The following is a 20574-nucleotide window of genomic DNA, read 5'->3' on the forward strand; positions in this document are numbered from 1 at the left end:
TAGTGTAAGGCGCATCCCGAAAAGAGTTCTGGGAGGAGGCTAAGCTGGCATCCTGGAGGGGGTGGGGGTCAGCTTTGCAGAACCCAGGAGCCATGGGATAATGACCTAATACATCTGCTGTCCTTTAGATAAGATTAGAAAGAGGAACTGCTCTTGCCTGACCCAACAGCTCTGGAAGAGGAACTTTGAAATGATAGCTTTGCAGCATGAAACAATAGCTTTGCTCTAATCCATAAAAGGTGATAAGGCTAGAAGCTACTTTGATTGGAGGACCCAAAGGGCTAGGAAGTGGGAGTGAAAGTATGAAAGTCATGAGAACTAGGCCTCTGGAGGAATCACTTTGGGGAAGGACGAGGCTGAGGACCCAATAAAGAAGACAGTCTCGCCACCCTGGACGCAGGGTGGGGGTCCCGAGACAAGTCAGGTAATGACTTAGGACAGGGTGGGGAGTGCCTTTCCTCCAGCCCGACACGCTGGCAGTTTTGTAAGCCCTGGTACTGAGTTGCTGCCATTAGATCATTTTGCTGTTACTCACAATAAAAGTTATACTTGTTGCTTTGACCCTGGCATGTGACTTGTGGGTTATTCACCTTCCCCCCCTCAGAAGGGAGGGAGCCCTGACACATAGCAAGCTTCAAGCAAAAAAAAAAGAAGTAGGAGCCTTTACTACTTTGAGTCTTGCAAAAGCAGATGCCACGCTAGGAAAGAAAACTAGATTATTTTAAATTTTTCACAGAAATGTAACTTTTTTTTTGTCAACAAAGGTTTCTTAGGTCCAGGTTTGCATTGTTGGTCAAAATGAGTGTGTGTGTGTGTGTGTGTGTGTGTGCGCGCGCGCACACGTGTGTGTGTGTGTGAGTGAGAGTGAGTGAGTGTGAGTGTGTGGCTGAGAGAGATTGAGAGAGAAAAGCAAAGAAAGGTTTGAACCTTAGGTCTCCCACATCCCTAATAAATGTCTAATTTCTGGGCCTTTGACCTGACTGTTATGGTGTGAATGTGTCTCTCTCAAAAATGAGAGACATTTCCAAAAGTATCAGGTTTATCCTAATATCAACCAGGAATATCTCAAATTGTTCAAACCTGGTGAAAATTGCAAGGTACAGGAGTAATATGTTTAAGACAAGATGCACCACTTAGCAAGCAGGCTACTGTATCCTGTACCAGCTTAGGTTTCCAAATAGATTTAATAGACATTAGGGGCTGGAAGGGACTTTGTGAAATCATTGAGTTCAGCTCCTCTGCCATGGGCAGGAAGTCAGCTGGGGTCAAATGATCCCAACAAGGAAAACATCTGAACACTTTTTGAATGAGTCCAGAGTTGGTGCTTGCACAAGCTCTGGAGGGAGTCTGTTCCAGACCCTGGACACTTAGACAGTAAAGAAGTTTTTCCTTATGTCTAGTCTAAATCAGCCTTCCAGAAGTTTGTGGCCATTAGACCTTGTTATCCCTTGAGGGGCCCTGGTGAACAACTGTTCTCCCAGATCCTGATGCACCCGCCTTATACACTTATAGGCTGCCACCAAATCACCCCGATCCTTCTCTTCTCCAGGCTGAAAAGTCCCATATCCCTCAGCCTCACCTCACAAGGCTTGCTTTCTTGGCCTTTGATCATGTGGGTGGCTCTCCTTTAGACTCTCTCAAGCTTATCCATGTCCCTCTTGAAGTGGGGGCCCAAAACTAGACACGGTACTCCAGCTGCGACCTTACTAAGGCCAAGTAAGGTGGGAGGATGATGTTCCTGGTTTTGTTTGAGATGCATCAATGGATGCATGCTAGAGTTTGATTTGCTTTGCTGGCCACAGCATCACATTGGTGGGTCATGTTCATTTTGTGGTCAGTCAAGACCCCCAAGTCTCTTTTGGTCATGGTGCTAGTGAGCGTAGCACTGCTGAGCCTGTAAGCACGATGCTGGTTTTTTTCTACCAAGCTGGAGCACCCTGCACTTCTCTACATTGAATGCCATCAGGTTTTGGTCCACCCACCTTGTGAACATGTCCAGGTCAGCCTGTATCCCCAGACTGTATTCCAGTGTGGCCACCTTCCCCCATAGTTTAGTGTCATCTGCAAACTTTAGATTTAAGTTGTGAACCCAAGTACAACTGTACAAAATTTGGAATCTCCAGAGGAAAATATAGCAGTTGAATATTTTTGTCGCATTTCAGAACAAAAGGGCATTTTTACATGTGCAAGAACCACCCCTCTGGATGCTTTGAAAAGCACCCGGTGCTGCAACGCTTGCAGTTGTATAAGCAGCAAAATTCATGTCAGTGCAAAGAAAATGGTGGCAGCACGCTTATGAAGTAAAACACCTTGGAGGTGCTTTAGTTCAAAAGCACACCACTGCCATTTCTCTGTGCTGATGCGCATTTCGCCACTTATGCAACTACAAGCGTTGCAACATGGTGCACATCAGTTCCTATGCGGAGCAGATTAATCAAGTCTGCTCCAAAGCGATGGATCTCCAGCATGTCTGAGAACTAAAAGGTATGTGTATAAATGCCCCAAATGCCCAAAAATTGATTGGGAAATATGAAAAAGTATTGATATATTTTTTATAAAAATGCAACCTTCTAATGTTGACAAGATTAAAATGTTTTATTTATTTTTCTAGCTCATCTCAATATCAAACTCAATTTTTATATAGTGATTTAAGGGATTTTTGCTTCCAGACCTCCTTCTCAATTATGGGCAAAGTGCCTTGGCTCAACTACATCTCCCATTATGTACTCAGAGTCCATGATTCCCAGGAGGTACTCTGGACAAGGAAATTAACTATGGAAGATTTTCTACTTCCCACAAGTCCATTCCATAGAGGAGAACTGGAAATATAATTCATGCAGAGCAACATCCCAGAGATAAATAGAATTTAATGTGTTTTGAAACTGATTTGAAATGAAATGTTTTGGGTCAGGTCAAAAAATTAAACATTTTGGTTTTGGTTGAACTGACCCTAAATGAAACATTTTATTTTGATTTGCCCAAAGGAAACCTTAAGCTGTATCTTAAGCCAGGGTCCTAACATATAATTTAAAATATAAAGTTGTTGTCATTAAGAGATTTAATCCAAGATTTTGATTTTAATCCAATATAAAAGAAATGCAAATCTGGGAAGTTACTACAAAATTGAATTGTCAACCTTTGCTCAGTCCTGCTTCATAACCTGTTTGAAATTTCTTTGCAACTTAAGGTTATAACAGAGCTTCATCTTAACTTCTTCCAGGAACCATGGTGTGGCCACTCCTGTGCATATGTAAATTCTGATGATAATGAATCCAGAACTAGGCCATATTTAAAAATATATTTTAGATATGCAGCTGATTTCTCACAAACACATCAACAGTGTTTGTCTGGAGGAAGGACAAACATTCTGACCCATCTTGAAGTACACTTACAGTATTAAAGCCTAATATGAAATTTGGTCATTTTCACACACAGCTATTCCCAGTGTGTTTTTGCCATTTTTGTATTTCTGTATCTTGCCTGTATATAAATATGCATTTACTTCTACAGTACTGTACTTCCAATGGAAGTTGTCAAAACCCTTCACAAACTAGAATGGATTTTGTCTCTTTTATGGCCATGTTAGGTGTATATTTTCTCTGTTTTATATAGGGTATGCATTATGTAGTTAAGTGATAGGGGCTCAAGGTCACCCAAAAATTCATAGAATCATAGAATCATAGAAGTAGGGTTGGAAGGGACCTTGTAGATCTTCAAGTCCGACCTCCCGCCTGGGACCTCCAGCCGGGTAGGCATCAAGCCTCTTCTTAAAGATTCCCAGGGTAGGAGCCAGCACCACTTCCCTAGGAAGCTGGTTCCAGCTCCCAGCCACCCTGACAGTGAAGTAGTTCTTGCGGATGTCTAATCTAAATCTACTCTCTAATAACTTGTGTCCATTGTTCCTTGTCATGCCAGGGGGCACTAGGGGAAACAGTGTCTCCCCTAAACCCTTCTGGTCCCCCCTAGTGAGTTTATAGACAGTCACCAGGTCTCCCCTCAGCCTTCTCTTGTGAAGGCTGAACAGGTTTAGTTCCCGCAGTCTTTCAACGTAGGGTCTGCCCTGTAGTCCCCAGATCATGCAGGTGGCCCTCCTCTGGACCCTCTCAGTGTTGTCCACATCCCTCCTGAAATGGGGCGCACAGAACTGGACACAGTACTCCAGCTGTGGCCTGACCAGCGTTGCATAGAGGGGGAGGATCACCTCCCTGGCTCTACTTGAGATGCACCTGTGGATGCACGACAAGGTCCAGTTAGCCCTGCCAATCGTGACCTCGCATTGTCGGCCAACAATGACTCCAAGATCCCTTTCTGCCTCTGTGCTCTCAAGAAGGGAGTTTCCCATTCTATAAGTGTGCTGCTGGTTTCTACTGCCTAAGTGCAGCACCCTGCACTTGTCAGTATTGAAACGTATCCTGTTTATGTCAGCCCACTCCTGTAACCTATCCAGGTCTTGTTGCAGTCTTTCCCTCTCTACTAGTATGCTCACCTCACCCCAAATTTTGGTATCATCAGCGAATTTAAACAGGTTGCATTTCACCCCATCGTCCAAATCGCTGATGAAGAAATTGAACAGCGTAGGCCCCAGGACCGAGCCCTGGGGGACTCCGCTGCCCACTTCCCCCCAGGTCGAATATGACTCATCCACCACCCCCCTCTGAGTATGACCCTTGAGCCAATCCGCAATCCATCTGACTGTGTAGGCATCAATGCCACAGTCACCTAGTTTTTTAATGAGGATGGGGTGGGAGATGGTGTCAAAGGCCTTGCTGAAGTCTAGAAAGACTACGTCTACGGCAACACCTGCATCCATTGCCTTTGTGACCTGATCATAAAAGCAATCAGGTTGGTCTGACATGACCTGTCCCTAATGAAACCGTGCTGGTTGCCCTTGAGCATCATCCCTGAAGCTGGCCCATCGCAAATGTGCTCCTTGAGGATCTTCTCAAAATGTTTCCCAAGGATACAGGTAAGACTGATGGGCCTATAGTTGCCCGGGTCCTCTCTCCCCTTTTTTGAAGAATGGGGACAACATTAGCTATCTTCCAGTCATCTGGCACCTGGCCCAAGCACCACAAGTGCTCGTAAAGCCATGCCAAGGGCCCTGCAATAACTCCAGCTAGCTCCCTCAACACCCTGGGGTGGAGAGCATCTGGACCCACTGACTTGAGCCTCTCCAGAAGCTCTCTAACCCAGTCCTCCCCAGCCTGAGGTCTGGAGGTGTTTCCCTCGAGTCCATCTGGCATCACAGCAGGGAAGTCCCGGTCCCTGCACAAGAAAACAGACATGAAGGATTGGTTAAAGAGTTCTGCTTTCTCCTCTGGCACAACCACCAGATTGCCCAGTGTACTTTGCAGGAGCCCCACATTACCCGGTGCCTTCTTCATCCTCCCTATGTATTTGAAAAAGGACTTATTAACCTTGATCTTGGATGCTAGCCCTAGCTCAATGTCTGCCTTAGCTTTCCTGACAGCCCCACCTAAAGGCCAGAGCAGAGGAGGTATACTCCTCTTTGGAGATAGCACCCCCCTTCCACTGGGTGTATGCTGCCTTTTTGGCAAGCAGGCATTCCCGGATGCCCTTGGTGAGCCAGAGGGGCTTTTGGGCGCTCTTGCCCCCCTTGCTTCTTGTTGGGATGGCTTCCCCTTGGGGAGTTTGTTACAAAGTATAGGTTCCTTTGCCACTAGGATTCTGCTTTGGTACAAAGATCCCATTAAGTTGATTTCAGGTTAATTTCATTGTGAAAGTTAATTTCTTTCAAGGGAAGAAGAAATAAAACTGTACTCTCTGAAGTGTGTTGATGAATAAGAATGCACATCAATCAATAGCCAGAACACTTATATTGGAACACTGTAGCATTCTACTCCCAATCTTTTAAACTCTTATTAAAAAACTCCCCAAACCCCAAAAAGCCTTAAAAAACCTGGCAAAGATTCCCATGCTACAAGGAGGTAGGATTCATAGCCAGCAGATATTTTAATTTCTTTTCCTTTTTAAAAGGCAGTGCTTTCACAGCCAAGGAAGTCAATATAACTTATCAAGCAAATGTCTGCTAAGTACATTTGTAGGAACATTTATACTTTTAACCTAGAAATTGTACTGAGATATGCAGTTGTTCAGCAGGTGTTGAACCCACAGAGGGTAGAGGAATATGGGCCTATGGAATGTGCAAACTAGTCAATTGCAAAAGCAAAAATAATTGAGCATCAGATTTTTTTTTTTTATGATTCCCAGTGATAAATTAGTTTAAATATTTATTATTACACCATATGTGTTAAAGTGTATGTACATATGTAGTACAGTGTAGTACATCTAAAGCAGGGGCTTGCAATTATTTTGGGCAGAGGACTGCTTACTGAGTTTTGGCAAGCTGTCAAGGGCCACATGGGTAGCTCTGCCCCTTGACAGGTGCCCCGCCCCCTGGTCACCATGTTGTGCCTGAAAGGCCCACCCCCTAACCCCTGACTTTTGCCACCAGAAGTCCCTCCCCTTGCCCCCAGAAGTACCCCTTTCAGCAATGGGTTTTGCTATCTCAGAATCAGAAAAACACCAAATTATATTCTAAAAAGTGAACATCTAAAATATTCATTGATTTGGTTTCAAAAAATATTTTTGTCCTGGTTTATATCTTTTTGTAATGTACAAAGAGGTGATATATAATAGCTTAAAATGAAGTCTTACTCATGTATATTGTGGGGGTGGGTATAGGTTTGTGGGAGGCTATGGGTATATGGTGTGTAGGGAAGGGTGTGGGTGTGGGTGTGGGTGTGTCTGTGGGGGGGTGGGTGTGGGGTTAGGGAAAATTGTGTTTGTGTGTGGATATATGGGGTCAGTGATGACATGTAGGGATTTAATAGGGGTGCATGTGCACCCCCTGAGAGCACCAGTGTACCCTCTGTCAGGCTGTGATCCCTGTTTAGCAGGCAGGAACACCCATGCCTGTCCCCTGCGAGCACCGTCTGGGGAGTGGGGCCACCAGAAAAAGTGGCCATGCCACTTCCAGAAGTGGCTGCGGGACTTCTGGAAGTGGTGCAGCCACTTTTTGGTGAATGAGACTGGCCCCAGGGGGTTCCCCCCGCAGTCACTGAAATCGGCTGCCAGAGGACCTCCCCCAGTTGCTGACTGGTGTCACCCATGAGTCAGCCACTCCGACTCAAGAGGCACCAGTCATCCATGTGTAGGGGGTGGGTAGGTATGGGGTTTGTGGGGTGCTGTGTGTAGGGGGAGGGTGGCTAGGGTGTGTGAGGGAGTGTGGGTGTGGGAGTCTGCATATAGTGTAAGTGGGGTGTGGGTGCATGTGTATGGTGGGGTGTGCATGTGGGACTCGCCCTACCTACACACACACACACACACACACACACACACACACACACACACGAGTACCAGCATGGTCCAGTGATGCAGCCACATGGTACTGGAGCAGTGTGGGCAGGAAGGCAGGGAAATGACTGGGGTGGGGCAGGACTGGGCTGCTGCATCCTGCTGCTAGCTCCCCTTTGGTCCTACTGCCCCTGGCTCCTGTCAGCTTTGACAGACAACCAGGAGCAGATAAATATTTTTCAAATTTTTTAGGGGCCCCGCAGGCCAGATAGAATGGCCTGGTGGGCTGAATCCAGCCCGTGGGCCATTTTTGGCCCACCCCTGATTTAAAGTGTACATAGAGCACTTCAGAAAACACAGAACCAGCCAGTTCGCTTAATGTAATTATTTTAAAGCATTGTACTTGATGGTTATAACTTGTCTATTAAAATGACTTCTCCATGACAATTAAAGTATGGTGGGTATATAGTTTCATCTATAATGAACTCACACAGAAAAAAAGATAAAGGACTCACCAGGGGGAGAACACTTTTCACAGAATAACTACACCATCTCTCACCTCAGTTTTTGTTCTCAAGGGAAACCTGCGCAATTCTTTCAGAAGATGGTTCTAAGAACATGGCAATGAAAAGGGCTCCTAACTTTAGTGGCCTCTCAAAACCATGGACTTAACACAGATGGTTTTATGGCTCATTTCAGTTTGCCTGTTAATATACTGTATTCCGCAGGTAATAACAGCCCTTTTCCCCTTTGAATAATCATACTCTTCTATAGGTTTATCTATTTCAATTATTTTCATTTGAGGATGTGTACAGAAGTTGCTTTTTTGCCATTTAAAGCACTTCATTGCTGTAATTTAACAGAATGTACAGCTTTAGCATTTTAAAAATGGGTACAGTACTTTAAATTAACCCTTGTTAAATGAGATATTAAATTTGAAGGGCTGTATTTTACAGCACTTTAGCAACCTATAGCACTTTATATAACTTCTGTACACCAGACAAATTTCTGGCAATTCCAAAATTATCCTGTGGGCTTTGCAAGGTTGGTTAGTGCTCCCTGGCACCACCAGGGGTAGCCCAGGTGCATTAGCTAAACCTGAAAAAGCCAGCAATCCACCTTGCTCCAAGCTTGCTTACCAACTGAGACATCAATGATCAGGCCAGATGGGACTGGGGCAGGGTGCATCCCAGCTCCTGGGAGCATGACTCACTGTGCAGCCAGAGTGGCTGGTTTTACGCTGGGGGACACCTGGCCCTGTGGCACTCCTGCCACCCCAGAAGGCCCATGGGTGCTGGGCAGGGCTTGCAGGCTCTGGGTTGGGCAGTGCTGGGGGAAGGGGACTGATTCAGCTCTATGCATGCCAGGTAAGAGCTGAGCATTAGCATCAGCTCTATGCTGTCCTGCCCTGCAAGTAGCTGGGGACCTGCTGCCTCCTGGCACTGCATAGTTGGGAAGGGCTTCTGTCATCCTGGATGTGTCAGGGAAGCATGGGAGCTTTGTATGTGTGTGGGGGGGGGCACTCAGCAAACACCCACAGACTGTGGAGCCCCAGAGCAGCCATGGCTGGGAGCTTATCACACCACCTGGTACCTGGGCACTGCCTGGTGGGATCCAAGGCTGCAATGGCACCTCTTCCTCCCCAGCCCCTCTGCCCCACTTCTGCTAGCATCACTTTCCCTCTCTGTGTCCTTGCTGTTCCCCTGCTCTGTGGCTAGCTCCTCCTTCTCCACTGGTCTGCTGCTCTCCACAGTCTCCTGCAGCCCCAGGAGGCTGTGGAGCACCCCCCACCTCCTACCCTGGAAAGAGCCAGGGAGGCTCAGAGGCCTCCCTCCCCCCACCAAACACTGCTCTTCTTTCATGTTTAAGAGTGCTGTAACTTTATAGTGATATAAAAAGTGCTCTAAATTACAGCACTGTAAAGTATGCAGAGTACTTGGTCTGTAACCAGTTATCCAGAGCCGCTGGCCATAATCTTTGAAAACTCATAGCTATCAGGAGAGATCCTGGATGACTAGAGAAGAGCAAATGTAGTGCCCATATTTAAGAAAGGGAAAAAGGAGGATCCAGGGAACTACAGAACAATCAGCCTCACCTCAGTCCCTGGAAATTCATGGACCAGAGCCCCAAGGAATCCATCTCTAAGCACTTGGAGGAAAGGTGATTAGGAACAGCCAGCATGGATTCACCAAGGGCAAGTCATGTCTGACTAACCTGATTGCCTTCTATGATGAGATGACTGGCGCTGTGGATGCAAGGAGACCAGTGGATGTGATATACTTTGATTTTAGCAAGGCAAGCTAAGGAAGTACAGGCTCGGTTAAACTGAATGTAAGGTGGATAGAAAACTGGATGGAGAATCGGGTTCAGATGATAGTAATCAATGGCTTGATATCTAGTTGGTATGAAGTGGAGTGCCCCAGGGGCTGGCCTTGGGGCCAGTTTTGTTCAATGTCTTCATCAACAACCTGGAAGCTGACATGGAGTGCACCCTTAGGAAGTCTGCAGATGGCACCAAGCTGGGAGGAGTAATCCAGTGCATACTTGGGCAGTACTTGCTGCTGAAAAGTGGAACCAGGCCAGCTGGAGCCACGCTCCGCTGCTGACCAGGCTCTGAACAGCAGAATCACCGTGTCTGCAGCCCTGGGAGGCCCCCAGGGCCCTAGGTAAAGCTCCTGGGGCCAGCCCAGTGCTGGCCCATCTTCCCCTACCCCTACCCCACCCAGGGCAACTTGCCTCACGCCAAAGTGCACATGGCACAGGCATTCCCTGAGGACAAGTAGCTGTGGTGCAAGGTGCACTGTTGCTAGTAGTCCCCAGGGAACCAAACATCCACATGTCTGGATGCCCACTAATTCCAAAGGCTTAGAGACTTGTTACATGGCTCTTGTTACACTCTAAGGCTTAGAGCCTTGTTATACAGTACACTCAGTGTATGTTATATCTAGATTGTAGTAATCATTAATACAACCAGAGTTTTCTAAGTAGTCGCATGATCTGCTTACTATGATCTAAATATAGATCGTACTAGCACACTGGATTCTTGAACTGGCTCTGGTGCCATCCCAGGGCTAAGATTTAAAATCAGCTGAACCAGGGATCAGTTTCAGGCCTAGGTTCAGCTGATTTTTAGTCTCAGATTGTCAGTTCCAGCATCCCCACTAGTCTCTGATGCTATTGCCTCTGTGGAGCAATCAGACATTAATTCAACAAGTTTATCTCTTCTTAACTTTGCCAGAGAGACCTTTCTAAGGCACAGCTGCCAATAAGGAGATATTAGTATCTTCTGTAGCCTTATACAGCTTCTTCAGTCTTTATTTTTGGAGTGTGATGATTTTTTAAAGCTAATTTAAAAATTAATTTGTGTGCGGAAAGTCTTTAGGCTCCATGATTCATCTTCCTGGGGCTTTCTTAATTCATGCCCTCCTATCGTTTGATTTTAAAACTCTGTTTACCTTATGTTCATGTGCTAAAATTTCATTTTCAGTAAGTGATAGTCAACATACAGAATTTATATTTGTGGAACCACCGTTGTTGGAGTATATGTGTTGTAAAGTACATGAAAGCATTTAAAAGACTGATCTCATCATCTTTAGTTCAGTCCATTTTTTATGCCTTCCACTGGTGGATTGAAACCAGCTTTTCTGGCTGCAGCTCTCTGAGATCTGAATTTGATCAGTGATAGAGCATTGGAATGTCTGATTTGAAGTATAAAAGATTTACAGCAATGTTAGTGCATGTGAAGTCACGCCATCCTGTTGGAAGCTACCTGCTGCTTCCCTCCCCTTTGCTTACCTTACTGTACAAAAATGCACTTGCAATCTCTTTTCGAAGGACTTTTTTGTGATTCATTCAGAAATGTAATAATTATGATCAAAGCATATTTTATAAATTGAAATTAATTATATTTTTAGTGTTGGCCCATGAACAATAAACTTGTTCTTGTATGGAACTATATTAGAGATTAGTGAAAGTTCAGAACTTAATTTCTTTCCAGTACATTTTTGGGGGGTAATAAATGATTTCATACAGACTTTCTGGCTCTGTGAGCTTTCCTTTTGGCACAAGGTTACTTAAAATAAAAATGTAGAACAGACAGTAGCTGTATTTCATAAATGATTCTATTATTTCAATTTGATTTTTATTACTTTGTCTAAACTGACACAGAGAAAAAAAAACTTGGCAAGATTGTTAAATAATTGATCTGTAATGCTCTTAATTTATAAGGAAAATTGTATTTCATCTGTAAGCAAGGAAACTTCTTGGGAGTTGATATCTTAAAAACAGAATTTTATTCCTGTTGGCTACCTTAGAGACTTGATGTTGCAGTAAAAATAAAATTCTAACTTGCAAAAGACAAGGCTGCAGTTAGTAGTAGTAGTAGTAGTATTGCAATTTGTAAAATGTATGCATGTATATAGGGAACTCAGCAAAGTGATAGCAGTTTGCTTATAACAGAAATCCATTTGAAAAGTCCTTTAACCATACAAAATTTGTTAGATGTGCCTTTTCATTGTGTCATAATGGATCTGATGAACTGTTCTAATTGAGAGTGTTCAAATGAAATGATGCTTCAGTCCTGGATGGATGTGAATGATTCTACAAAATGCTAATTGCTCATATCAGTGGTGGAAGAAAATCAATGCAATCAGAAATAGATCACTATAAAATGTGCCAAAACCTTGTGAGCTATTTTAAGAGATAAGACACAACATAACTGTCTAATCACCATCCGACAAGGAGAAGGAGAGACAGTTAATTGCCAGTGCATATATCCAGTATGTTCAGTATCATTACAATCTACAAAGTGTTTAAAATGTCTCCCATGCTAGATTGGGCCCACAGACCAATCCTGTGCACCAGATGTTGCCCATTGATTGGCTCCTTGCCACTCATCCTGCCAAATGAGTTAGCACCACCACTGGGGTAAAATGTAAGAGATGGTAAAGTATACAGAGAGTACATTACATTTTCTGTCCTCTTCCTTGTAGGTGTCTCTTCAGAAGTGGATCTTAAATAAAGATTTCAACATATGGCAGTTGTTGGTTGGTGGAGAGGGCAAAGGAAGCTAGTGTGGCTCTTGTGGGCAATGCGGTTTGATTAATGTTGTTCCTTCTGCTTGCTTAGAGTATTGGCATAGTGAAGTACAAGGAATACTAAGTATTTGTAGGTTCTGTACATGCAGAGGAAGGAAGCGTGATTGCAGCACATGAAGTCAGGTAGCTAGCTCACTTATCAATAGCTATAGAAGCCCAGATTTCACTGAAAGCTAGAGAGCAAAGCACCTAGGACAATGACTTTCACCCAGGGTGTCAGAAGATCCTTTGAAGAGTGTTGTTAGGTGTGAGGAGATGAGCACAGCGAGAGGAGATAAACAATAGGCCTATGCAAAGTGACTGGTGTTCATTTCAGATTTGGATTCGGCCGATTCAGGGGACGGTAATTCAGTTCAGTGATTTCAATCAAACAGGCCCCATCTCCCGCCCACTCTCCCAGCCCCTTCAATGGCTGTGCTGCCTGGCCCCAGCCTCCTGACTCTTTAAAAAAAAAGCCTGGCATTCACTACTGCTCCCCAACTGCCCTGCATTAGCATGGTTTTTGCCAGCTGCACTAATATACCGTAGAATTAGTTATTAACGGCATTGTCTCTTGTAGCTGTGCCCACGGCGTCCCACTTTTTTCAAATTTGAATTGAAAAGCTGGAGGAGTGGTCAAGGCAGGCATGCAGGTGGAGGTAGGAAGAGGAGGAATTTGATTGCCTTTTGAAGAAAAAAATTAACAAAATACAGGAGTTAGGTTCTTGTGAAAAAAAAAAGGTATGGAGGAGAATACATTTACCTGGGCTGATAAGTAGTTTTTCGAGGCATCTAATCATCAGAGCTGTTAAGAATGAGGCACTTCTGTGTTTTAAGCTTAGTTCTGTTCCTTGTGACCTTAGATATACCACTTGCTCCCTCAGTTTAACTACTTACAAATTGGGTTAAATATTTACCTTCCACACGTTACAGTGAGGATTAATTAGGCAAGGTGGTTATCAAGATTCATAGACAAAAACCTGCTGTGTAAATGCTGCTTGTTTTGTGAGAGACTACCAAACTAAAGTTGAGCAGTGTGGATATAAACTGGCATGTAGTCTTATCTCTGTCCTCAACAAAACACAAAGATCTTGATTTTCTATTCACATTTAAGATTCTTCCCTATTCTACAAATATTCTCCAGTATTTATTTTAAAATTGGCAGCTCCTCTGAATATTTCATTCACTAGAGAACTGGCAGAATGGGAGCATAAACATGGCCACATTCAAAACTAGTTGCTTTAAAAATACTCATTAAGATTCACTAATATGTTGATGAAATATTTTCTCTATAATGTGTTTTTCAGCATGCCTGTCTGAAGCATGCTTGCAGTGTATTTGGCTTATCTGTCATGTCTTGTTTACTGTGCACTGCTTATTTAAATGGAGAAACATCTCCTTCCCCTGCTGTAGCAGGATGACTGTTTTGTGTTCAGATCTACCCTGCAAAAAAGAGGATGCATATATATGAGCACATACATAAGAAATGTGCTCATTCATGAACCCTTAACTTTGATTTTTGTTGCACTCCATATCAATTAAAGTTGGGGACTGAATCAGTATGTTTGCTTTTTGTGTATATATGGGGGGGGAAAGCAACAGCAGACACATGACAAATCCAGAAAGTTTCTATTCAGTAAAAGTATTGGATTTACCCCAAGAACCTTGTCTGCTGATGTCCTTAGAGCAACACAGTTACAACCTATACCTCCGTGTCCCTGTGGTGGTGAGAAGCCCTCACAGGCACAGAGGATACTGGAGGGCAGGCCCAGGCATTCCTGGGGGGAGCGAGCAAAGCCCCCTGTATCCCAGCAAACTTACCACCGGGACAAGCAGGACTGGAACAGGAGCTCCACTAGCCAGCATTATGCCAGCTCTTCAAGTGGCTGCTTCCTGGATGGGGTAGCAGCCAGCTGATTGTGGCAGCTGACGCCGCTGCTGCAGGAAATTAAACCTCCCAGAAGCCGGCGTGGAGGGAGAGAGAGCGAGCCAGCTGGGAGCACACTGGGCAGGCAGTGGCTGCAGAGGCTGGTAGTAGCAGCCCTGGAGACACTGTCCCCACATCAAAGGCAAGGGAGCAGTGTCTGACATTAGGTGGGGAGACCCCCATAGTAAAGGGGCTTACAGAGATCAGTGGAGCAATGAGCGGAACACCCAAGCGGTTGGTGAATGGACAGGGTATAGGGGAGGCGGAGCCCCGAGGAACACCACAGCATTTCTGTGTGTACCCCATCTTCGGGTCAATAGGGGAAGAAGAACACCACTGAACCCCCTCCTTCTCTTCAGGTGACAACAAGTTGGGGCAGCCCAAGCAAGGGGGCAGTGTTGTGCTCACTGTGTCCGCTAGAGATGCCACAGTTCCCACCTATAAAGTTGATAAAATACTAATCTATATGAATACCATAGATAGAATGAAATTAAGCACCCTTTTTTCATTCTACTAGTGCTGAATGTAGAGAAAGCAAGTTTCTTCCCTTCCCACAGGTAACAGGATATTTTCTTGGATTAGATATGTTAATGAATTTACTTGCAGTTCTCTAAGGGCTAGAAGGAGGCAGCTACTTACCTTGGAAGTAAGGCTAGTCTTAGGGAAAATGGTGCCCTGGGTGAACTTGTATTTTGCTACTCTTTCCTTTAGTTTATACATTAATATTAGCAAAAGTTTCAGAAATAAAGCTGCAGAGAGAGCTGCTGGGCTGGATTGGGAAACTTGGTTCCCTACAGGTGGGGCAGAGTAGGGAAAAGCACTGCTTTGAGTGTGGTCTGCTCATACGTGTGTGCGCGCGCACACATGCATGTGTGTGGCACTCCCCCACCCCGACCACAGCACGCTAGGAACTTGCCCACATCACCCACCCATAATGCTGGCTCTGCCTGGAAGACATCATAACCAAGATGTGGTTTCAACCTGCTCTGATGTCAAGAACAATGTACAAAATAGAGTGAGGAAGAAAAGGTAATAATCAAAACTTCATGGTTTAGTCTCCAGCACCTTTTTATAGTTTCAGATTGTATAAAACCAAAGCATTGCACAAACTTAGAAGGTTATGAATCTAATCACATTCTTTAAGTTCACCCCCCTGCCATGCTTAATTTAAATTTAACAAAGATGTATCCAGTATTGCAGATACAGAAAATTAGGATGCACACACACACAAAATGCAAAAAAAATGTATATAAATAAATGTGTATAATAAAGTCAGTAGAAATGTTTTTCATTCACAGAGTTATGAATGAACTTAATCCACCTGTTTCTAAGAGTCTGTATCTGTTGTGCATACAAAATGGTGTACATATGACATCACTTAAAAATGGAAACGACTACTATTGTATTGAATGTTTTATTTTTAACTCAGAGGCAAGCTTGGTGTAGGTAAGAAGTGATCATATTTTTGCATCAAAATCAAATTCCTTTTATAAAGATGCTACTGGTATTGTTCTACTGATTTTGAATGAATGATTTTACTGAAATACTCAGAGGTGAGGCTACTGAACTTCAATATTCATTTTTAAAACTTAAATTTAAACATGAGCTTGAGAACCATTGAAATGAGTCATCATATGCCTACTTCATAAATGGTATAAATCCTGTTTATTTTTTTGTGATTTATTGCAGTTATGTTATCTATGCTGTTGCCTCTCACTCTGTGCCTGCCTACACAAACTTGCAGTCAATAATTCTTTCTGTTGTGTTGAATCATTGTGACTTCCGGATTTATAATTAAAACCTTATAAGAAGGATCTTAGTTGTTATACCTGTAACAGATAAAATTTATTTCCTCTTCTGATCTGTCTACCACAATCTGTCTTTACCAGTTTAATGGCAAAGAAAGTCACACCTCAGGTATTATAATCATCTCCTCCTTTTTGGCCTTAATATTTATCATGTCACTTGCTTCAAGTCCATTACAGATGCTGTTATTAGGATCATTTTCCTAGCTTGTTGCTCTGAACAGATAACTGCTCCCTCTCCTACTCTTCCCTCTTCTTTCTCCTCCTCCTCCTCCTCTTTCTCTGGAAATCCATACATTGACACCTTCTCCATCACTCAGTCAAGCACAAACTCTTTGGTTGTGTGGCTCTTCATTATTTAGACTGTGCTTCTGAGACTGTGGCTCTCCCAAACATGCCAGCTCCATTTGCTGACTTAAATACGTCTTTAAACATCTTTGTGTTTTCTCCCACTACCTGACAAAGTCTTTGTTAGAAGTCAGGAAGCCCATATATTGTGAAAGACCCCCTCTGAAAATCTACCTCTCTTGCCTTGATACCAACAAAACTGCCCCATCATTTCATCAAGTCACAGTTTCAACCCCTCCCAACACCTGACTTCTTGACTACTAATTGTTATGCCCTTGTCTTTGCTATTTAGGTGTAAAGTACTACCACCTAAGATCCATTTCCTTGTTTGAGGTTCCTAGCTGTAATAGAAATATACTATATATGAGACCGCAAAGTTCAGATCCTTATATTTGGAGGTTGTTACCTACCAGGGATCTCAGGAACCATTTTTAAAAAATCTTTTCTACTATATAATTTTAGCTCTGATAATTAATATATAATATTTCTGAGGCTGAATTGATCACAAACAATTATTTATACAGTGCCTAGCATGCAAAATGTGAGCTGATATTATACCTGCTATGCTGTGCATATCAGATGCAATGCCTGCTGGAGTCAATTCCACATGGAGAGTCATGTATACACAGATGAGCTCATCTAACTTTGAAAATCTATCCCACATGGATATATGCTTACAGTGATACATATGACATGCATGTCTTTTATTAATAGTAATAGAAATTATCACTCTGAGTTGAAAATATGCCCCCTGAGCTAGTAGTTTAACATTTATCTCTTACCTGCTTTCTGGTTTTGGAAACGCTGATATGAAATATTCCTTATTTCCCAGGTGGACTAAGAGAAAACAATATAAACATTGTATTTTAGCATTAAAAAAAATATACACAGATGAAATGTATTTCAAGCTTCATTTTGCCAAAGCTTTTCTTGGATGATATCCATCAAATTATGTAATTATTGTCTATATTTTGCCTAAATTATACTCATTTCCTTGTTACATATTAAGTTAACCTGCCTCAAATGAAGGTACAAAGCTATGAGTAATATCTAAAAATTTGGAGCTTCATTCTGGATAAGACCCTCTAAATTAGGACATGCTTTTGAACCTAATGTATAGTAGAATGCAAATGTGTTGAAACTGCATTTAGTCTTGTCCCTTTTGGCTAGGGACGGACATTACACATGAACTAGTTTACATGATCAGAAACTGGTAAAATCCTGTAACATTTAAGAATGGCTGAAATCGGTTTGAGGTAAATCTAGCTGAATGTAGCATCAGATTTAACTAATTTAGGCCAAACCAGTTTATGCAATGTCTGTCCCAGACTCCTTGCTGATTTAAGATAAGCCAGAGACTCCCAGCATGCTTTCTGTGTTGGGCAGGGCTCTCCGTTCCACAAGGCTGGCTCCTCCCCTCTGCTCCCTCACTGGAGCTCAGCACAGACCTGCAGGTGCAGAGCGTCTGCTTAGTAGGGAGAAGCCAGGCAGGGATTATTTCCCCTATCCCCCACTGCCTTATGCAGACACCTCAGCATGAGCTAGCAGGCCACATGCTGGCTATGGTCCATACTGTGGGAGACAACCAAGGCAGACAGGCTTTTTGGAGTTATGGTGGACCCCCCCATCTGCCTTTGCTCCCCCCACCACCACTCCCTGCTAAGCAGGAATTCCCCACTCCCCTCTGCCTTGCCAAGAGGTATCTGTGTATTAGCTAGCAGATCATGGGCGATTGATGCCTCCTTAGTTGGGGGGCACCCCCCCAGCAGCCAGTCAGTGACTGGGGGGGTCCCCCACAACTGATTGTGCTGGCGGGGGGGGGGGGGGGGCTCCTGGAAGCAGCCATGGCACTCGTGCTCCCCGGCCAGTGCTTGCGGGGGGGGCGGGGGGGGGGCACCGGCGCTCCTGCCTGCCCTCCCTACCCATCACCTGAGCAGGGGATGTGGCCTGTCAGGAGGTGAACCAGCACTCTCAGGGGGTGCATGTGCATCCCCATGTACCTCCTATGCGTTGCCACTATAGCAGACCACATGCTATAGTCTGTGCTGTGGGAGAGGACAGAGGGAGACAGGCTTTCTGGAGATAATCATCAGGTAGCTTAATGTCCTTCCTTGGAAGAGCTGTTTAAGAAGAGCTCCATTAGTTAATGGATAGAGGCTTTGTTTTCTTAATGAGCTGATAAACACTGAGTTAGGGGTGATAAACATCCCTGCTAGGTTGCGTAGGAGTGGGGGATAATAAGAGTGTCCTGCAGGGTCCTAGCCATACCTCCCTCCGCTCTGCCCTGTGGAAGAAAAGGGAAGGCTGCTTGAATGCTCCCCAGCTTCTAGCCTGAGCCACTGCAGGCATGTCCCTGCATTTCTGGGATGTCTGTCTGGGTTACAAACTGATTTAGCCTAGCCAGTAGGACTGTGTGAAATGGCTATGTTTGGATTCAGCTGTTCTGGAGGGACAGTGATTTGTTTCGGTGTTCTAGATCACTGTTCCATTTTGATTTGGTCAAAACTGTTTTGGAGTTTTGACACTGTTTCAGTGATTTGGCCATAGGCTATAATGGAGAATCATGAAAATGCCTATAACGTTGTCATTTCTTGCCTGATTCAAATTAAACTTGCAGGGATGGTATCCCCTTCTGAGGGCATGAAGCCTGCCATGTTTCAAGGAGATAGGTGCAGGGGTTTCTGTGAAACTGCACCTCAAACTGTTCAAAACAAAACTCATATCACTTGCCAGCAGCCAGCAGCGTGCTTTCATCCTACACACAGATCTGGCGGGGGCGGGGGTGCTGCGGGGCTGTGCCAGACTCCTCCTAAGGGGCATGGGGCCCCAGATCTGAGTGCAGGATGACAGCAGGCTGCCACTGCTGGATGGGGCCAGCACCAGCACAGGGTTCTTTCCAGCACTCAGCGCAGGCTGTGCCAAACAGACTCAGGTGCTGGCTTTGGCCCCAGCCAGCAACAGCAGTCTGCTGTCATCCTGTACACAGTTCTGGGGGCCCACACCCCCCAGGAGGTCTGAGGGGCTCTGCTAGACTCCTCCCAGGGGGCACAGACCCCTGAATCTGTGAGCAGCATTACAGCAGGCTGCCACTGCCAGTTGGGGCCAGCACTGGGTTCTTTCCGGATCTCAACATGGGGTGTGCTAAGCAGACTCAGGTGCTGGCACTGGCCTCAGCTGGCAGCGGCAGCATGCTGTCATCCCACCCACAGATCTCGGGGCCACAATCCCCAAGAGGGCTGCAGGACTTTGCCAGACTCCTCCCCAGGGGTGCAGACCACTGGATCTGTGTGCAGGTTGACAGCAGGCTGCCTTCCTTCCCTCAGAGCTCTGGAATTGGAAGGGACCTCAGGGGTAGAGCACAGACACTGGTCAGCTACAGATGTCAATATCAGAGCCGTCCTTCCCCCTTTCTTCCCCCTCCCTCTTCTTAGTTTCTGTTTCCCTGGAAGCCCGGCTTTGAAATGCCGAATTTTTGAAATTTTTAAAAATGGTTTTGATGGTTTCATTTCATTTTGGAGATGTTTTGGAGCCTTCCATTTCATTTTGGTTTCGGTGTTTCAAACACCAAAACAGGCCGAAACACCTCCAAAATGAAATGCCTGACAAAGTTTTGCACAGGCCTACTAGTCAGGTTACACTAATCTGCAAAGATTGAATCAATTCAGGCTCAGGCTTTCTGAATATCTGTCCCTATCCTTTGTGGATAAAAACAGGTGTCACGTATGGTATGACACTTTGTATGTAAAATTAATAAAACAAATGCGTACTTTTTTATTTTTATGCTCAAGAGCTTTCAGGTTCCTAATAAAATGTAACTAAAATAAGTCATTAAAACCAGAAGCAATAACAGTACAAGTAAAACTACCCCAGAGCTGCTTACAAAAGTTCTCTATTTCTATCACCTTTGCTGTGCAACCCTAAATAGGCAATACACCCCTTGCTTTCATTTCTCATATAAGTACTGTTAAGCTGAAAACCATGGTTGATGGCTTGGTTAAATCCTTGCTTTTCAGTTAAACTTAAGGGAAGGTTACCTCACTATTGCAACACAGAGGGCTGTTCCTTCTCTAACTTATCAATTTTTATACAAATAGAATTAACT

The sequence above is a fragment of the Crocodylus siamensis genome, chromosome 3 (assembly GCF_052110815.1).
Source record: "Crocodylus siamensis isolate JL-2025a chromosome 3, ASM5211081v1, whole genome shotgun sequence".
In the NCBI taxonomy this organism is placed as follows: Eukaryota; Metazoa; Chordata; order Crocodylia; family Crocodylidae; genus Crocodylus; species Crocodylus siamensis.